Genomic DNA, 18,283 nt, shown 5'->3' with positions numbered 1-18,283 from the left:
AAATCTCTCTTGAACTGAGGAGCCCAGACCTGGACATAGTACTCCAGGTGTGGCCTGACCAGTGCTGAGTACAGGGGTGCTGTACACCATTCCTGATCTAGGCCAGGATGCCATTGGTTCTCCTGGCCACCTGGGTTCCTTCCAACCCAAACCATCACTCTATGACATAGGAATCAAAAGAACTGATGAGTGTGAACTTAGACTTTTCCAAAGCACAGTTTGTTGTGCTGCTGGGGTCAAGAGGCCACAGGGATTGTTTTTGTTCCATCCCAATCTACTCACTGACTCTTCACCTCATCTCCTTTGAGAAGCTGCCAGCTCTAAGGCAAGGAAGCTCCTAGCAAAAGTAGAATTCCTGATGTGACTTTTCTCCTCCACTCTGAGCATCAGTGTGGGAGTTGCTCCCCAACAAAGGACTTGCTGTGGTGCCTGCTAGACTAGCCACACTGCAATCTTGGGGAGCACGAACCTCAACTTCTGTTCACCTGCTCTTGCCACAGCCTCTTTCATCAGTTATGTGCAAAGTGTGTTTGTGAGCACAGGCAGCTAGTGAAAAATAATTTAATAGGGTTATTTTACACATCCTGACCCCAGCATGTTTCTGCTTATCCCAGGAGACAGCTGGTATTGGTAAATTATGACTTGGGCTTAACCACATCTAGTTTAGTGTCTGCAGGAGCATTTGAGGCTCTTTAGCACTCATCCATGTAAGAAACACTTGCATAGAGTGGCTAGGAAAGATGGATGGAGAGAGCCTTATCCTTCCCTATACGTGCAATGTGCTGGAGTGATTCAGCAGAGTGGCTGCTGATGGCACCTTCTGCAATACTTTTTGGCTGCTTGCTTTCCTTCCCCACCACCCTGTCCCTGGTTAACATTTAGGATGAAGGGCACATGGTTAACTTTTTTAAAGGCATGTGGACCCAGTGGGGGCATGAGGCATTTTGGGTGAAGGACAGTCTTCATGGAGCAGTGCAAAGTTTTAGGGAGGCTGAAGGTTCCAGTGTGGGTACAGCCTGTCCAGGCCATTTCCAGTTGGTTCTATTATGAACACTGAGATCTCATTGCTGCCTACAACTACCTGAAGGGACATTGTAGCCAGGTGGGGTTGGTCTCTTCTCTCAGGCAACCAGCAACAGAACAAGGGGACACAGTCTCAAGTTGTGCCAGGGTGGGTATAGGCTGGATGTTAGGAGGAAACTCTTCACAGAGAGAGTGATTGGCATTGGAATGGGCTGCCCAGGGAGGTGGTGGAGTCACCATCCCTGGAGGTGTTCAAGCAAAGCCTGGATGAGGCACTTGGTGCCATGGTCTAGTTGACTGGCTAGGGCTGGGTGCTAGATTGGACTGGATGCTCTTGGAGGTCTCTTCCAACCTGCTTGATTCTATGATTCTTTGTTTTGAGCTTTGTTAAGCTCTTTGCTTCTCAGTGAGAGGTGAATGTAAATTGAGTTCCTACAGACAGTGCTCCTCAGAGGTTTAGGGCTTAGCTCACTTCTGACTCTCCTGTCCTACACAAGCCTCATCTCCAAATCTGGGGCAGTTGAGAATGGTTTCCTGGTGACTGGAAACTTCATTGTACAGCTGCTGCCTGAGTGTTGCTGGGTGAAGTTGAAAAGGCCTGGCTGGCTTGCATCGAGGAAGTGTTTGGTATTTACAAACTGTTGCTGTTTCTATGAACAATATGAAATGTAAAAGGCTTTCTTGCTGGATTGGTATTCTCTTCTCCCAGTACCCCCTCCAGACGAGAAGAGCCATGTGCTGTACAAGGTTCAGCTCAGTGTTGGTAGGGCTGAGTCACATGCCTGTTCTGACCGATGCCATCACACCCATGAGACACACAACATGTTATTGCTCAGTGGCTTAGCAACATGCACCATAGCCTGTCTTCTGCAAGCTTCTCACCTTTGCCTTCCCTTTCAGGGCCAGTATTTAGCAAACAGAATTTGCAGTGCCATGGTTACCAGCAAGCAGAGCTTTGGACCTTTGAGCTATTTGCCAGTGGCTCACATGGTATCATCAGCTCACAATGTTGTAGCACCTTTTGCAAATTCAGCTTTTCACAGACCTGGAAGTGGTAGAGGGGAATTGAATCTTGAGGGAGCTCTCAGAATTGTCTCATTGGGTCTCTCGCTGCAATGACAGCTGAAGTCTTCACGTGCTGAAACCTAAGAGAGAATCAGGGCATTTATGCTTAAGATTTCCATCCCATCTGCCAGCCCTGGCCAGTGACCTATTGCATCCCCTGTGTGTACTTTGATCCAGTGAGCATTTAGGCATTTATATGGAAGTGAAGCTCTTCCAAGAGGAGAAGTCCAGGAGTCCACTAAGCCAAGTAAGACATGTCCATATGGGCTAAGGATTTGTGTAGTCTCTAGCTCTGCCCATTTATGGCTTGGAATAAGTCTGAAAACTGGACAAGTAGTGGTGCTTGCCCCAGGTGCTTTCCCAGACCATCCTGATACTCTCTTGACACTTAATAGCTGCGAATTCCGTGAATGTGTTCGGTTACCTCTTCCACTCATGTAAGCATTTTGTGACTTAACTGATCTTTCCTTGAGCTGGCCTGGGCTTCCAGCAGGGCACAGAACCATGCTGCCATTTTGCAGCAGGAGCTTGCTTGCCTTTTCCTTCTTATTCCTCCTCCTTTAGCTATCAGAAATCCCACTTCAGATGTTGGAAACTTGCTTGACTCAAGGAAGGTTTCAGAGAAGTTGGATTTTAAATGTGTGTTCCATTTGGTGAAGAATGCTAATGCTCTGAAAACCAGGAAAGCCCACAGAGAAGCCCTGCTCTGGCCTTAGCCCAGCCAAGTTGTTGGGGGTGTTTAGCCTGGAGAAGAGGAGGCTCAGGGGTGACCTCATTGCTGTCTGCAATTACCTGAAGGGACACTGTAGCCAGGTGGGGAGTGGCCTCTTCTCCCAGGCAACCAGCAACAGAAGAAGGGGACACAGTCTCAAGTTGTGCAGGGGTAGGTATAGGCTGGATGTTAGGAGGAAGCTCTTCCCAGAGAGAGTGATTGGCATTGGAATGGGCTGCCCAGGGAGGTGGTGGAGGCACCGTCCCTGGAGGTCTTCAAGAAAAGCCTGGATGAGGCACTTAGTGCCATGGTCTGGTTGACTGGCTAGGGCTGAGTGCTAGGTTGGACTGGATGATCTCCATCTCAGGGCATTCAAAGGCTTTCTAGCTCTTGCTTGTTTGTTTTTTTTTCAAGCTTAATAAAGGGTCTGGAAAACTGATCAGCAGGAAAGCACATTGATGTGCTTGGCACAAAGCTGGCAGAGGAGCAGAGCATTCATGTTTCCAGCTGCGTGGCTCTTCCAGCTGCCCCTCAGTGGCAATGTGTTTTCCTGCTGGTGAGTGGTAGGACTAACAGATTTTGCCTTCATGTGAGTTTGCAGCTTCTGTGAAGATGCAAAGAGAGAACATCTGCATGGCTTTCAAGTGACTTGGTCAAAGGTACTGTGGTTTGTAACGCTGGGAGCCTTCACCATGTCAGAAAGCCAGCCACAGTGTCCCTCATGCATGCTGCTGCCCTTGCTCTGCAGGTTTAGATGTGTTTGCATAGAGTCTGTGGAGCTCCTTTCCTCTCACTCAGCAGGCAGTTTCTCTGGAAGGCTGCAGGCTGCTATGGCTGACCAAAGGAAAGCTGTTCACATGCACTGGAGCCATCATGTAGTTTCTCCTTCCTCCTGTGCTCTTGAGACAGCAATAACTCCCATTTGTGCCTCCTTTGACGCACACCAGAGGAGGAGCTTTTAACAAACTCTCTTGAGTTTCTCCACGGCTTTGTTTTTATCTTCCTTATTTTGGACAAGAAGAAGGCTGTTATTTTCCATGGTGACTCCTTTCCATGCTGGTGAAGAAATCAAGCTAAGAACTGCTTGGCAGATAGTTGTCAAGAAATTTGCTTCTAGTGTTCAGGCACAGGAAAGGAGTAATGCCTGCCTCTCAGGGGTTCAGGAAGGACGTGTCAAGGAGAAGAAAAGTGGTATGGTCTTCTGTAGTCCCACAGACAGAGAACAGCATCACTGGAGATCAGAGCTGCAGTTGCCTCAAGCACAAAATTCAAAGGTGCCGCTGCCTGCCTGCTCTTCTGGAGGGAAGATTAAAGAAGCCTGCCTTTCACACGTGCATGTGCTCTGCTAATCTGACAGAGAGGACAAAAGAGGGGAGGGAGAAGATCCTATCCTTTCCTTACACATTTTGCTCTAAGAGCACCGAATCTGGCACAAAGACATTCTCTTCTTCAGGCAGAAGTCTTTGCTGTCTGCCTCTTCTCTCCAATGGCTGCCTGTGGCCAGCTGTTGCTTTTCTTGCACCTTGAGTTCATAGGCAGTTACTTTTTTTAACTGCACTCATTTAGTGCCTAGCACAGCCTGAGTTTCTATAACATCTGATCACCTCGATCTGGCTACAGAGTAGGCAACATGTAGATGATTTTTTTGCTTGACCCTCCCTGAGATAAGGACAAGCTGTGGTCTTTGGATGAAGGTTCAGTATTTCCACGAAGCTCTCAGCTATTTGGGTCTGCTTGGGAGGAATTCTCCGTGTATTGCTTAGGCTATTTAAAGGGTACTTTGTCCCGCTGTGACACTCGGGTGGTAGTCAGCACTCTCAGGACCTGCTTCAGCAGACCTTGCCTCTTTCCATCCCAAAGCAGTCAGGACTGTGCTGAGGAGAAGGGGGCCTTTGCTTAGAAAAGTGACTCTTAGGAAAGTTCTGCTTTTGTCTCTGGCATCCAGTGCAACCATCACTTCTCACCTCAACAGATAAACTTTATGACCAAGTTTTGTCCTCGGAGGTGAGGTCACCTTGTGCAAACAGACAGTTCTACCGAGTTGTTTGCATGGCATTATTCACCCTGGGTTTGTTGGTCGTGTACCCACCCTCCTGGTTATTCAGATGCTTTTCACCACAACGGTTCTTCTGACTACTCATCAGCTGCTGTGAGGAGTGTCTCATCAGCCACCTGCCTGAAGAGCACAGCTTTTTCTCCCCAGCTAGCTGAAGACCACAGGGACACTTTCAGGATGCACATGCCTCCATGAAGAGTCTTTGTCTTTCTCTCCAAGGACTTCTCAAATGAAAAGAAATACTGCTCATCCCCACCCTGCTTTTCTTTTTGTAATGAAACACATTTTCCATTGTACCAAAGAGAAGCAAAGTACACTTGAAGCAGAATTGATCCTTGAAGTTCAGTATTTCTCCAGATCATAGAATCATGGAATGACTTGAGTTTGATTAAGGTATTCAAGCACCTCAGGCTTCACAGGAGCACCTAGAGGAGCCAAGCAAGACCTTTGTTGTTCTGCAATACCAGGGGTTTGTCAATCAGACTCTTAGAAGAGGTGAGATGGAGTTTGGAAGATAGCCCAGTTCTGTTTTGTCCACGTTGCTCTCTGTAGCTACAGTATTTTACAAAGAAAAAGCTAAGGGTTTGTGAGTTTAATGCCTCTGGGGAATGCTTTGCAGCATTGCATTTCTTTGATCAGAATCATGAAGGGTTGGCTCAGCTTGCATTAACAACGATCCATGAGTGAGCCTGGCTCCCATTGCTGCATTTCAGACATTGGGCACAAAACTATATGGCTGAGTTGCAGAGAGACAATGGTGTTTAACTGGAAAAGATTCTCAGTACACAAACAGTTGTTAGGAGATCTCTAGCTGATTGCTTTTCATACTTTCAGTACCTTTCTTTATCCAAGTTATGTGAGTGATCTGTGTTCTATTCAAGCTTTACTTAGAATTACAGAATCAACCAGGTTGGAAGAGACCTCCAAGATCATCCAGTCCAACCTAGCACCCAGCCCTAGCCAGTCAACTAGACCATGTCACTAAATGCCTCATCCAGTCTTCTCTTGAAGACCTCCAGGGATGGTGACTCCAACACCTCCCTGGGCAGCCCATAGCATTCAGTTGGTCAGCTTCTACATCAGCCAAGTGTGTGCTTACATGCTGTGAGGTCAAGCCTGCCTTTTTTTCTGTGCTAGGAAAGGCATAATCACTGTTGACATTATAGCAGGTCAACAGTACCCATTGCCATATGATAGTAATGCATATATGGACACCTACTGTGCAGCAAATTGCATTTAACATGTGAGGAAAGAGAGCCAAGCTTCATTTGCCTCAGGCAAAGACCTGGACATAATCACTTGTACCACATTAGATGATGTGCAATAGCTCATTAAGCAATAGCTACTTCATCATGCACCAGAGCCTCACGTCCTGACCGGTGTGGGAGGAAGATGGGAAGTGGACCATCTCATTTCCTGGCATCCTGGTGTGGTTGTGTCACCACAGTAGCTGAACATTTATCTTGAAGGTATTTTTCCTCAAACCTTTTCATTCTAACTCAAAACTAACATACATGCCCCTAGTTTGAAAACAAACCTCTCTGAAAGCAGTGAGCTGAGCTCAGGTCTCCCAGAGAGATGCTAAATGTTGTCCAGATGCCAGGACCTTTATCCAGAAAGCTAAATGCTGTCACACTGCCCTTGGCAATACTGATCTGCACTTTGTATCCCAGTGTCACCAAGGTTGGAAGAGACCTCACAGACCATGGCACCAAGTCCCACGTCCAATCCTGCCTTGAACAGCTCCAGGGACGGCGACTCCACCACCTCCCCGGGCAGCCCATTCCAGTGTCCAATGACTCTCTCAGGGAAGAACTTTCTCCTCACCTCCAGCCTAAATCTCCCCTGGTGCAGCCTGAGGCTGTGTCCTCTCGTTCTGGTGCTGGCCACCTGAGAGAAGAGAGCAACCTCCCCCTGGCCACAACCACCCCTCAGGTAGTTGTAGACAGCAATAAGGTCTCCCCTGAGCCTCCTCTTCTCCAGGCTAACCAATCCCAGCTCCCTCAGCCTCTCCTCGTAGGGCTGTGCCCAAGGCCTCTCCCCAGCCTCATTGCCCTTCTCTGGACACGTTCAAGCATCTCAATGTCCTTCTTAATTTGAACTTAGCATCCTCCCAAGGCCAGGCAGAGCTCCACCTGTGATCTTGTGTGCCCTTTGTGCTGGGAGCACAGCATGGGATATTTTTGTAAGTTATCTAATAACCAAACTGAGAAGATAGTCTTTCTAGGGTTACCACTGAAGGCAGGACGTGACTCCAGAGCACGGTATCCAAGCATCTTTGCTTACTATGGGAGGGTGATTGGCTGCAGTGTGTTTCTTCTGCACCCAATGAGAAGGGCTGCAGGGCTTGAGGTAGCAGTATCTCGGTGATATGAGCCTCCATAGGGTTTATGTCATACCCATATTTCAGAAGTTACAGAGTGAGAAAGATATTATTACCTAAGAAGCATGTAGTGGAGCCAGCTCCTCTGGCCTAACGACATCTTCTTTTTAAAGGTTTCTGTGTAATGCAAATTTAAAGTAAGTGTTGTGGAGTGGTTCTTTGGTAGCAGCAAAATGAATTCCCCTTGCCCCATTACACAGAGAATAGGATTGTTGTGGAGCCATAAACTGGCTTCAGGAGGAGTCCTGAGGTCTGAGATCTGGTTTGTGAGGGCTCAGTGTTAGTGAGGACTGGTCTTTTGTTGAGCATTCAGGAACAGTGTGGCCAGTAGGACAAGGGAGGTTATTCTGGCCCTGTACTCAGCACTGGTCAGGCCACAGCTTGAGTGCTGTGTCCAGTTCTGGGCCCCTCAATTCAAGAGAGATGTTGAGGTGCTGGAACGTGTCCTGAGAAGGGCAACAAAGCTGGTGGGGGGCCTGGAGCACAAACCCTATGAGGAGAGGCTGAGGGAGCTGGGGGTGTGCAGCCTGCAGAAGAGGAGGCTCAGGGCAGAGCTCATTGCTGTCTACAACTACCTGAAGGGAGGCTGTAGCCAGGTGGGGTTGGTCTCTTCTCCCAGGCAACCAGCAATAGAACAAGGGGACACAGTCTCAAGTTGTGCCAGGGGAGGTCTAGGCTGGATGTTAGGAGGAAGTTGTTGCCAGAGAGAGTGATTGGCATTGGAATGGGCTGCCCAGGGAGGTGGTGGAGTCACCATCCCTGGAGGTGTTGAAGCAAAGGCTGGATGAGGCACTTAGTGCCATGGTCTAGTTGACTGGCTAGGGATGGGTGCTAGGTTGACCTGGATGATCTTGGAGGTCTCTTCCAACCTGGTTGATTCTATGAATTACACTCATGACCTCACTTTTGTAATTAAAGCAAAACCAGAAGCTATTCCAGGACGTTAATAGTGTGTCCTGGGTTAGGGTGGATCCCTCCCCCGGTAGAATGAACTCACCACAACATGGAGTTTTTTGGGACATCAGGGAAAGATGACATTGTGTTTCTTACAGTTTGAATAGAACAGCATAAAGATAAAGAAACTGCTAGAGAAATATAATAACCTTAAGGAAGATGGGGAAGGGGTCAAGCAGTGGTGAAAGAGCAAAGCAGATGCAGCCAAAACAGCAGTGGGGGAAGATAGCAGCGGGTGCAGCTGTAGCAGCAGAAGCCAGCAAGGGGAAGGTCCAAGCTGTGCTTCTAGGCATAAAGCTCTTGATGCACCATTGAAATGATACTAACTTATCCATTGTTGCCATGATATGGCCTGTCCTTAGAATGTTCACCTCTCCTCTATGTCTGAGCTAGAAATCTAGCTCAAATGACCACATAGTGCCATACTCACACACCTCTTGGCTAAACACCCTCTGCAGGTATTGTAGTGCTGAAGTTAGATTCTTTGCAGTGACTGAGAACCAGGCAAAATGTTTGCCCTTGGTTTTTTTTATTCCATGCAACATTGTAGATTCTTTGGTTTGTGATACTCAGTTCTGCCAAATTCTTTTCTTTGTTTTCAGATATGCAAGATGAAGAAAGTTGGAGTAGATCTAAATAAGGGCTTTACAGCTGGGAGTTTGACTAAAAGTTCATTCCATCTAACAGTTTTCTTCTCACTTGATGCTGTAGAGATTGAACTTTCTGTATCCTTTTCAACAGTCTCTTGCTAGTTAACCAAAACATTTCAATCAGTAGCAAAGTATTTGCTTTCCATACCTGCAGTTCGACAGAAGCAGCATGCTTCTATCAGCATCCCAGCACAGCAGAGATCTCTTCTATCGATTATCAAGGTTGTCACTGACCCAAAAGCAAGGCTTTTAGTAGTTCTGGGCCTTTGGCTGAGGAATGGCTGCTGCCCTCTCCTGGAAAGAATGATACTTCCCTGGTTACTCCTGAGAGCATCACTTCCATAATCTGGGATGAAGCCCTCAAGCATGGCTGGAGCATTTAGAATTAAGGCATGTAGAACAATGAATGTAGTCTTTCAAGTGGGTTTGTAAGCAGAAAATTGCATCCAAATACAGAACTGTGCATCAAAAACGAAGATAAGGAAATTTGATGCCCAGCTCTAATAGCACAGCAACTCTCTACTTTTTTATATGACAAAGGCCTATTATTACCTATAAATGAGCTACTCATTGTTCTCAAAGCCTCAGGAAGCCAGTGGAATGGCTTACCATATTCTCTCTTCCTTAAAAAATAGGCTGCTGCAAAGGATGACTTCCACAAAAGTATGGCAGAGAATTCAGTGGGGGCAAAGTTCTCAGTCATGGCTCTGAATTAGCAGAAGTTCTCACTGTGCAAAGGGGACAAGTCAAACAAGCTGAAAGCCCCTTAAGCAGATGTGAACACTTGGCCCTAAAGCTCCAAAGGTTAGTTTAGTTTTCAAGGTAGGATACTGGGGAGAGGAGGTCAGGTCAGAACATAAGAAGCAAAGTATGAAGGACTCATCTGAAGTTCCTCTAGAAAAGTGCTCTGCTTTTTGAGGGAGAGGAGCCTGTCATTTGTAAGGGTAGGTTCATGCTCTTGCAGGAGATATGAAAGCTCTCTGGATCCTCAAGGTGCCTTATCTGGCTTTGGAAAAGGAAAGGTGCTGAACTTTTTATTCTTTAAAGAAGAGAAAATGGAGAGGTATTTGACTGAGGCCATTTCAAACCTAATGCTCTTGGCAGGTCTTCTCTTTTTGATATTTTTTTCTAGGCCTTTTCTTTTCCCCAAACCATCTGCAAAATTGGTTGGACTACTTCCCATCTAAGTGCCTGACTTTCCATGCCTGACAGGCAATCCTACTTCTCCCTCCTCCCAGGAGTCATCAGCCCCAAGGGGACGGACTGCAGGATTACACGAGCTGGAAGACCCCGTGAGGGTCAACAGGTGTTGATCTAAGGCTTGTGAAGTTTGGTAAGCTTTGAGGGACAGAACAGTAGAAGCCTAAAGTGTGTTTCTGCTTTCTCTCTCCCAACTTCATTTAGTTGCTCATTAAATTCAGAAGCATGTAGCTACACCCCTAGAAAATTGCTGCATTTCGTAACCTCTAATTGATTTGCGTATTTATGGGGGAACTGGTATTTCGGGACTAGCCAACTCTGCCATCACTATCACTTCTTCATGAGCCTCTCTCTCTCTTTGCTTGCTGCAGAAAAGCCCTGATATATGTCTGCCTGGCACAGACACAGCAGCTCCATAAGCAGAATCCTTCACTGCAGGTTACTGAAATCAGGAAAGCTTCGATTTGTAGATGGGGCAGATACTCTCTGCAGCCTGCACTGCTCTATTTGCATGGCTGGGTGTTGGTGTTCCAGAAGAGGTTTTAAACGACATGAGTGTACTGCATGCTGTTAGTTATGCTCTTTTCCTATACATGTATCAGCAACAGGCTGGGGAGAGAGTGGTTGGAGAGCAGCCAGGAAAAAAGGGACCCAGGGGTACCGGTAGGTATTAACTGAAGATGAGCCAGCAGTGTGCCCAGGTGGGCAAGAGAGCCAATGGCATCCTGGCCTGCATCAGGAACAGTGTGGCCAGTAGGACATGGGAGGTTATTCTGCCCCTGTGCTCAGCACTGGTCAGGCCACCCCTTGAGTGCTGTGTCCAGTTCTGGGCTCCTCAATTCAAGAGAGATGTTGAGATACTGGAACGTGTCCAGAGAAGGGCAACAAAGCTGGTGGGGGGCCTGGAGCACAGCCCTGTGAGGAGAGGCTGAGGGAGCTGGGGGTGTGCAGCCTGCAGAAGAGGAGTCTCAGGGATAGCCTCATTGCTGTCTACAACTACCTGAAGGGAGGCTGTAGCCAGGTGGGGTTGGTCTCTTCTCCCAGGCATGCAGCAACAGAACAAGGGGACAGAGTCTCAAGCTGTGGTGCGGGAGGTTTAGGCTGGATGTTAGGAGGAAGTTGTTGGCAGAGAGAGTGATTGGCATTGGAATGGGCTGTCCAGGGAGGTGGTGGAGTTGCTGTCCTTGGAGGTGTTCAAGAAAAGCCTGCATGAGGCATTTAGTGCCATGGTCTGGTTGATTGGCTAGGGCTGGGTGCTAGATTGGACTGGATGATCTTGGAGATCTCTTCCAACCTGGTTGATTCTGTGTAGCAAGGGCAGAAACACTGTTGGTATGGACCAGTACAGAAGTACTTCTGCCTGCAGTCACTGACATAAGGTATGATTGCTCCCCACACTGCTTCTTGGATTTGCAGCTGTTGCAAATTCATGGATGAAGTAGATATTTGTGTGAACTGGGAAGGAGGTGAGTGTCCTCCCAACGCCTCACTTGTCTCAAGGGTACAGGTACTGAAAATGCAGTTCAGTGGCCTCACGCTTCCCTTTGGTGGTCACAGTTGTGGTGGTAGTGCTTGGCAAGAAAATGCTGCTTCACTTGCTCTGTTGACCTCAATTTTAACTTTTGTTTCTAATTTCTGAAGCTAGAAAGCCTTGCACATCATACTGTGGCCAGGAGGACTAATCACTGAGTGTCCTTTCTGTATCTGATGTCTCTAGGTTTGGTGTTGGTTGTGCTACTGTCCCTATTGGTGTGAAAGATGTTGCTTTAAGCCTGGATAGTATAAAAATCTTGGCCCAAAAAAATAAGGATTGAGCTGCCCAGACTATCCCAGGAGCAGCACCATCTGACCCAGAGCACATGTATGATCCAGGTCACAACTGAGTGTCAGCTCCAGACCCACCCAAAGGGTTTGCAGCCACTCAAAGGTGGTGGTGGGTTCCCAACCCAGTAAAGTCTCAGGGAGAAGAGTCCTCTGCAGATAGGGAAGATAGGACCAGTGTGGGGAGTTGCTATTGGGAAGCAGGCATGGAGCACAACAGTGTGTGTTGTGTGATAACAGTGTGATGGTGGCAAGCCAGGCCATGGTTGCTATTATCAGTTTTGGGAGCTGATGTCCAGCCTTGTTGCAGCATTGGAAGAACAACCACAGCAGACAGCAGGCTTACAGCAGACAGGAGCCAAGACTGTGGGACTCTGTTGAGGAGAGCCAGCTGCAGCCCAGGGGCACCTGAGGTCACTCTGTGGCAGCTGAGATCTTCTGAGGCTTTCAAACTAAGGCTTTTCACAGCAAACTAAAGGTACTGCATGACCATAGTCTGATCTGATCTTCTTCTTAACCCTAGAATGTGAATACTTGTTAAATTTTCTATGTCTAGTAGGAAATGCCACTCTCTAGGAGCTGGAGCTGATGTTAAGGATGCTTTGTGGCAGGTTGTTGCATAAAGAGCACTCATGTGTAAAACACAGATGAGTCTGTGCAAAACTGTCAGGCCAGGGTTGCTTTATAGCAGCAAACTGGAGCTATCACCTGGGAGTATGCTCACAAATGCAAACCTAACAAAAGAGACCAGAGAGGAACAAGAGACTGCTTTCTTGAAAGCAGTTCCAACCCTTTAGGCTTCATTATTTTTTGCTCACTCTTTTTCTCTTCTGTCTTGTTCTTCTTCTACTGCTGCATTTATCAGCTCTCCCACTTCTCAGTATTTCTATTTCTTCCCCTGATTTTCGAATGCAGAGCCTTGCACATTTGCCCAGGCACTTATGAAAGCTCCAGCCTGGAATTAGACACCTTGATTAAGAGTCTGATTTCACTCTACCCAGACTATGGTCCTCACAAGGGACACACTTAGGCCAAAAGAGTGAGGTCTGACTTTCTAACACCTGGCCTTATGTCTAGAGCTTATTGCTACACTAGGAGCTATCACACACCCTCTCCCTTGAGAAAAATGACCTCAGGCCAAGCCACCATCTCCATGTTATTGCCTGCTAATTGCAGGACATCCTGGGGAAGATGGTGGCATTTGCACCTTTGATCCCAGTGCTGCAAGGTTGGATTCTCTTCTGCAGGCTCCAAGAGTGTAGGTGTTTGCTTTAGGCTACAATGACATGAGAAATACCTTAGCGAGGCGAGGCGTGGGTGGATTGGGGCGTGACTCAGAGGAAGTCAATGTACAGGGATTTGTTTTGTGTGCAAGAGATCTATTCACTTTAGTTACCAGCATGGGTGTAATTAAATTTTCTTTTTTACATTTTATTATTTTGATTATTAATCATGGCTTAAGAATGGCTGAGCCAATGGAGATTTCATGTGCAATTTCAACAGCTCCAAGATTTATAATGCCAAGGGGTGGCTTGAGGGAGCCAGGTAATTTGATGACAGTTTGGTAGATTATGATGAGGAACCAGTACAAATCAGAGAGGCTGGTAGACTAAAGCAGGATATCTTGCTTTAGAGAGAGAGAGGGAATAGGGAAGGATATAGAACTGGGATTGGAGAAGTCATAGAATCTCTCAGATTGGAAAAGACCTTCAGGATCATCGAGTCTAAGGCAAGAGAATCAATAAGAACATGGCAAGGTGCAAAGTTTCTGGGTTTAACTAGTTCAGAGTTCTTTGGCTTTGGAGCTGAACCTCCATTTCTCTTATTTGCTTTATTTGGCAACAGATGAGATCAGCTACAGTTCTTACACAGAGTAAAGATCACTCCAAGGTTATTCAAGTTTATAGTGCCTTTAGAATCATAGAATCAACCAGGTTGAAAGAGACCTCCAAGATCATCCAGTCCAACCTAGCACCCAGCCCTAGCCAGTCAACTAGACCATGGCACCAAGTGGCTTGACTTCAGATGCCCAGCATCACTCTGTCTACAGCAGACAAGCCTGCATAGATCTATAGCTTGGGACCTTGTTCTTATCCTGCTCATGAGTAGCTGTGGTGTGTGTAAAACAAATCTAGGTGAGTTGAATGCACACGGATTGTGTGGCACTGCTGTAGGGACGCTCCTCTTCATCACCACCCTGCTGTGTTCTGCAGTGACAATAGCACAATTTATGCCAAAACAACTCAGCAAGTCCCATAAAAGTTAGGTTGGGAGAAATATAAATTCAAAGCAAATGACAATGCATTTTCCAGGAAGAGCTGGATTGAAGTGAGAGGCACATGAATCATACTGCCTCTATATGAGTTCTGCCCAAATTTGAGACTAAAATCAATACATTGGGAGGTGAGTCAAGGGAAGCAGCTGAGGCACTAGAAAAGATTCCTCCAAACTCTGCAAGCTTGTGATGTTCTGATAGAGAGGTTCAGAGCATTTGTTTCTAGAGGACAATAGCAGGATTTCTCTGTTTTCATCCCATATTGCCTTGTTTCTATGGCTAATGAGAAGCACCTGTTAACAAAGGTGCCCCCTTTCCCAGTGAATAGTTGACTGTAGCCAGCTTGCTCAGGTGGCTAACAGAGCAGGACAGTTCTGTGCTTTGGGAAACTGTAAGATGTGTTTGCTTTCATCCTGAGAGAGAGAGAGATAGTGTGGAGGTATTCAGGAAATAATGAAGATATTTTTGCAACCACAACACACTGACCTGGAAATATTGAGTTAAGCTTTATAGTGTATTTGCTTGAAATGAAACCTTTCTCTGTGTCCACAGGTATCAAATCATAGAATGGTTTAGGTTGGAAGGGACCTCAAAGAGCATCGAGTTCCAACCCCCTGACATAGGCAGGGACACCTCCCACTAGAATTGTTGGCTTTGCTCTTCTTCCCAGGAAGATTGGAGAAGTCAGCATTAGGATGGGATGAAATCTTGCTCCACAGGTGGAGAAAAAATATCACTCCAGCACACACTCCACATGTAGTCCAAACTTCCTAAACCCTGCATAAGCAGATTGCACAATGCTGCCAGAGAGGAGAAGACCTCTTTGGCCCTCCTCTTGCTTTCAGGTGCCAGTGAAGCCTTCAGAACAGCACCACCCCCAAATACATGCTCCCTGCCTTTCCCACTGCTCAATCTTCATGTGGCAGGTGGTTGACTGTGATGGAGCCGTGGCAGTGGTGGCGCTGAGAGGCACAGGTGGCACCACACTCCCACAGTGCAGACCTTGCTGGGGAGGGAAGTACCTGGGAGTCAGACAGGGAGGGCTGGGGCATGACCAAGAGCTGGAAGCAGTGTCTAGAGCCTAAATATTCTGAAGCAGTTCTTCAAATCTGTTCTAAAATAAGAATTTTTAGTTTACTTAACATTTTCAATTTAAAACATGTTTAAACCAAAACAGACAAGAGAAAGAGAGAGGAAAGGAGGTCTGGGTGATTTTGTTATGGTAGTGTATTAAATGGTAATCTGCCAACTAGAGAGAGGAGTCAGTAAGTAAGTGCAGGCTAGAAAAATGCTGTTTCAGGATGTCACAGGCTCACAGGATGTTAGGGGTTGGAAGGGACCCAAGGAGATCATCCAGTCCAGCCCCCCTGCCAGAGCAGGGCAATGCTATCTGACACAGATCACAGAGGAACACATCCAGACAGGCCCTGAAAGTCTCCAGAGAAGGAGACTCCACAACCTGCCTGGGGAAGCCTGTTCCAGTGCTCTGTGACCCTTACAGTAAAGAAGTTCCCCCTTGTGTTGAGGTGGAACTTCTTGTGCTGCAACTTACACCCATTGCTCCTTGTCACTCCTGCCCAGAAGTGAAGTGACTGTTTTTTTCACAGCAGTGCCTGGAAACGTGGCCAGGTTACTTCCAAACTTAAGCTTGTTGTGTTGCATTAGCACAAAAGCATCTATGATGCCCTCAACAGTCCTGACAATACAAGGCTGCCATGTGCAGAGCCTGCTTGGGTATCTCTGCACTGACACATCTCTGCATCTATTGCATTTTTGGGAGTGATGAGAGTCTCTTTGCAGCCTGGGTGGTTGTAGGTCTCCTCCTAGGGAATCAGTTAATCTTCTTTTCCATTTCCAAGGTGTTTTTTCAAATGAGGTGCCAGCATTTTTCCTTGTTGTTTCTAAAAGAGTCTGTGTCACTGCTGGTGTTGGATTTATTCCTGCAGAGGTATTCTCAACCTGTAACACACAAGAGCAAAACCTGTCAGAACTTTCTTATCGAGGGCTGAAAAGGGAAAAGAGACCCATGGTGAGTGTCAGGCTCAGTGATGATCAGAAAAACTTCCTTGCAGTTTGTCAAATCCATGGCTGACTTTGCTGCAGTTCAATCCTTGTACCTTATTGGTAATATTGAAGTCAATGCAGACAATTGTGGCTACTGGCAGAAAACCACATCGAGCAGCTGAACACAATGGGTCATGACTTCTTCCACCTTTTGGTTTTGCTTTGGAAGGAGCAAAAAAAACTTTTGGAAAGAAGTGAACTTCCCCCCCCACCCCCTTCCATCCATTTTAGCTTTTATCTGCACCACAACATGTCCTTTTTGTGTGTAGTTGTGCTCCTAGCAGTTTTGCTGGTCATTTATTGGTTTGTTTTCTGCTTTGCTTGCTTGGTTTAGGATTGTCTCCCGGTGACAACGGGGCTAAGAACCTGGTAAAAGACAAAGCAAAACCACCATGCCTCTGGGGAAATCACTCTGCTACCTTGCCAAGAAACATGTTTGACAGGTTTATAAGCCGAGGTGGAGTTGGAGTTCTCTGAGCTCTTCTATCTTCCTTGAAAGATGTCAGGTAGGAGCCTCAGCAAAGCTAGTATCTTGAGAAGCATCTCCAGGGTTGGGTAAACTGATTCAAATATAAGGAACTGCAGCTTATACTGAACTTTTGCCCATCTCTTTATAGCCTGTGCCTGAATTTTGTCATCTTGTGCTTCACAAACCTAAATCTGGAACATGCCTCTCCTCAGAGCTGAACCTTCACAGCCACTGAGAAAAATATTACTGATATCTTCAAATCTTTCTCTGCATGTCTGCCTCTCTACCCTCCCTTGAGCTTAATTATTTGAACATCAGCCAGTGTTTACTGCATGAACACTAATACCAGGCTGGTGTGGGCTTCAGGCCTCCATTGCTGCCCACAGGACCACAAACCAGTGAGCCCCTTTGGCTTTGCCAAGAGTGTGTTAGGAAGTAGGGGCTGTGCGGATGCATGTGGTTAGCCTAAGCAGCCACTTGTCATTGTTGGAGAGGCTGTGTGGTTTTAATGAGGAAGGGTGTGGAATAGTCTTCCACTGAGCTGACTCAGAAAGCAAGAGAGCAAGGGGCTGAGATAGAGGGGATTCTCTTTGCCCTTGTGGCAGTCTTTGCAGTCTTTGCAAAGAACAGGTCTAGAGCATGGCAGAGGAATCTTTGAAAACGTATCTTTTCAGTTGTGTCAGCCATAACTCATTGCTGAAAGGGCTACCAGGTGCTCGCTCAGCCCTCATCCCAGCCACTTCAGGACTAAGAATAATTAGCCTGATGTTATGGAAGGACATTTGGCCTTTTCCAAAAGCCTTTCTGAGAGGTACTTCCACAGGAGTAACTTTAAAGCATCATTCCCTCACAAGTCATGTACTATGGGGAGCAGAGGATTGCTCCGTTGTATGTAGAACTATGTCCAAGGAAAGGACCTGAGGGCTGGACAGGAGTGGGGGGGACAGTTTCTGCTCACTGCTCCCTGGGATAGGACAAGGAGCAATGGGTGTAAGTTGCAGCACAGGAGGTTCCACCTCAGCACAAGGGGGAACTTCTTTACTGTAAGGGTCACAGAGCACTGGCACAGGCTCCCCAGAGAGGTTGTGGAGTCTCCTTCTCTGGAGCCTTTCAGGGCCTGTCTGGATGTGTTCCTCTGTGATCTGTGCTAGATTGTATGGTCCTGCTGTGACAGGGGAGTTGGACTCAATGATCTCTTTGGGTCCCTTTCAACCCCTAACATCCTGTGAGCCTGTGAATGCTTCTCCGACCTTAAGCTCAGCTCAAAAGATGCTTCCAAGACTCCTCATGGAGCTGCTGCCCTGTTGCAAATCTTCTTAAAGGAAAGAACCTTCTGTTTATATTTTTACCTGCAATTGGCAGGGGTTGGCAGGTTATCTGAATACTCTATCTCTATCTATATTTGCCTACTTCTAGATCTGTTGACACTATAAGAGTGTCAATATTCTTTTCCTTGTAAGGTGGTATAAGGAGCTGCCTAACTGTTGACTCAACTGAGGATTACTAATTTCAATAGCTAGTTAACAAATCAGCCTACACTCCAGGTAGAAGTGCAGTGCTTGCTACTTCTGAAAGGGTCCTGGGAAGCTAACAGTGATCAGTTGCTTGGAG

General features: G+C 46.9%; 1 protein-coding gene across 11 annotated transcripts in view; it reads left to right on the top strand.

Annotated features, from left to right (window-relative positions):
• TP63 (tumor protein p63) overlaps positions 1-18,283 on the top strand; it is a 176,752-nt gene that overhangs the window by 16,589 nt on the left and 141,880 nt on the right. For 2 of the 11 annotated variants that reach the window (XM_064165626.1, XM_064165629.1), the window contains one exon: positions 16,538-16,709. The exons of 2 other annotated variants lie outside the window; for them this stretch is intronic. The gene's annotated coding sequence lies outside the window, so the exon portion shown is untranslated. Of the gene's footprint in view, positions 1-4,770; positions 5,352-6,059; positions 6,326-8,795; positions 10,177-12,260; positions 12,343-16,537; positions 16,710-18,283 lie in introns of those variants that run through there. 7 more of the 11 variants (XM_064165632.1, XM_064165627.1, XM_064165633.1 and 4 more) reach the window with 7 other exon arrangements.

This window comes from Pogoniulus pusillus, chromosome 26 (assembly GCF_015220805.1).
Source record: "Pogoniulus pusillus isolate bPogPus1 chromosome 26, bPogPus1.pri, whole genome shotgun sequence".
NCBI lineage: Eukaryota > Metazoa > Chordata > Aves > Piciformes > Lybiidae > Pogoniulus > Pogoniulus pusillus.
The sequence above is the reverse complement of the archived record's forward strand: the minus strand, read 5'-3'. Positions and strand labels throughout refer to the sequence as shown.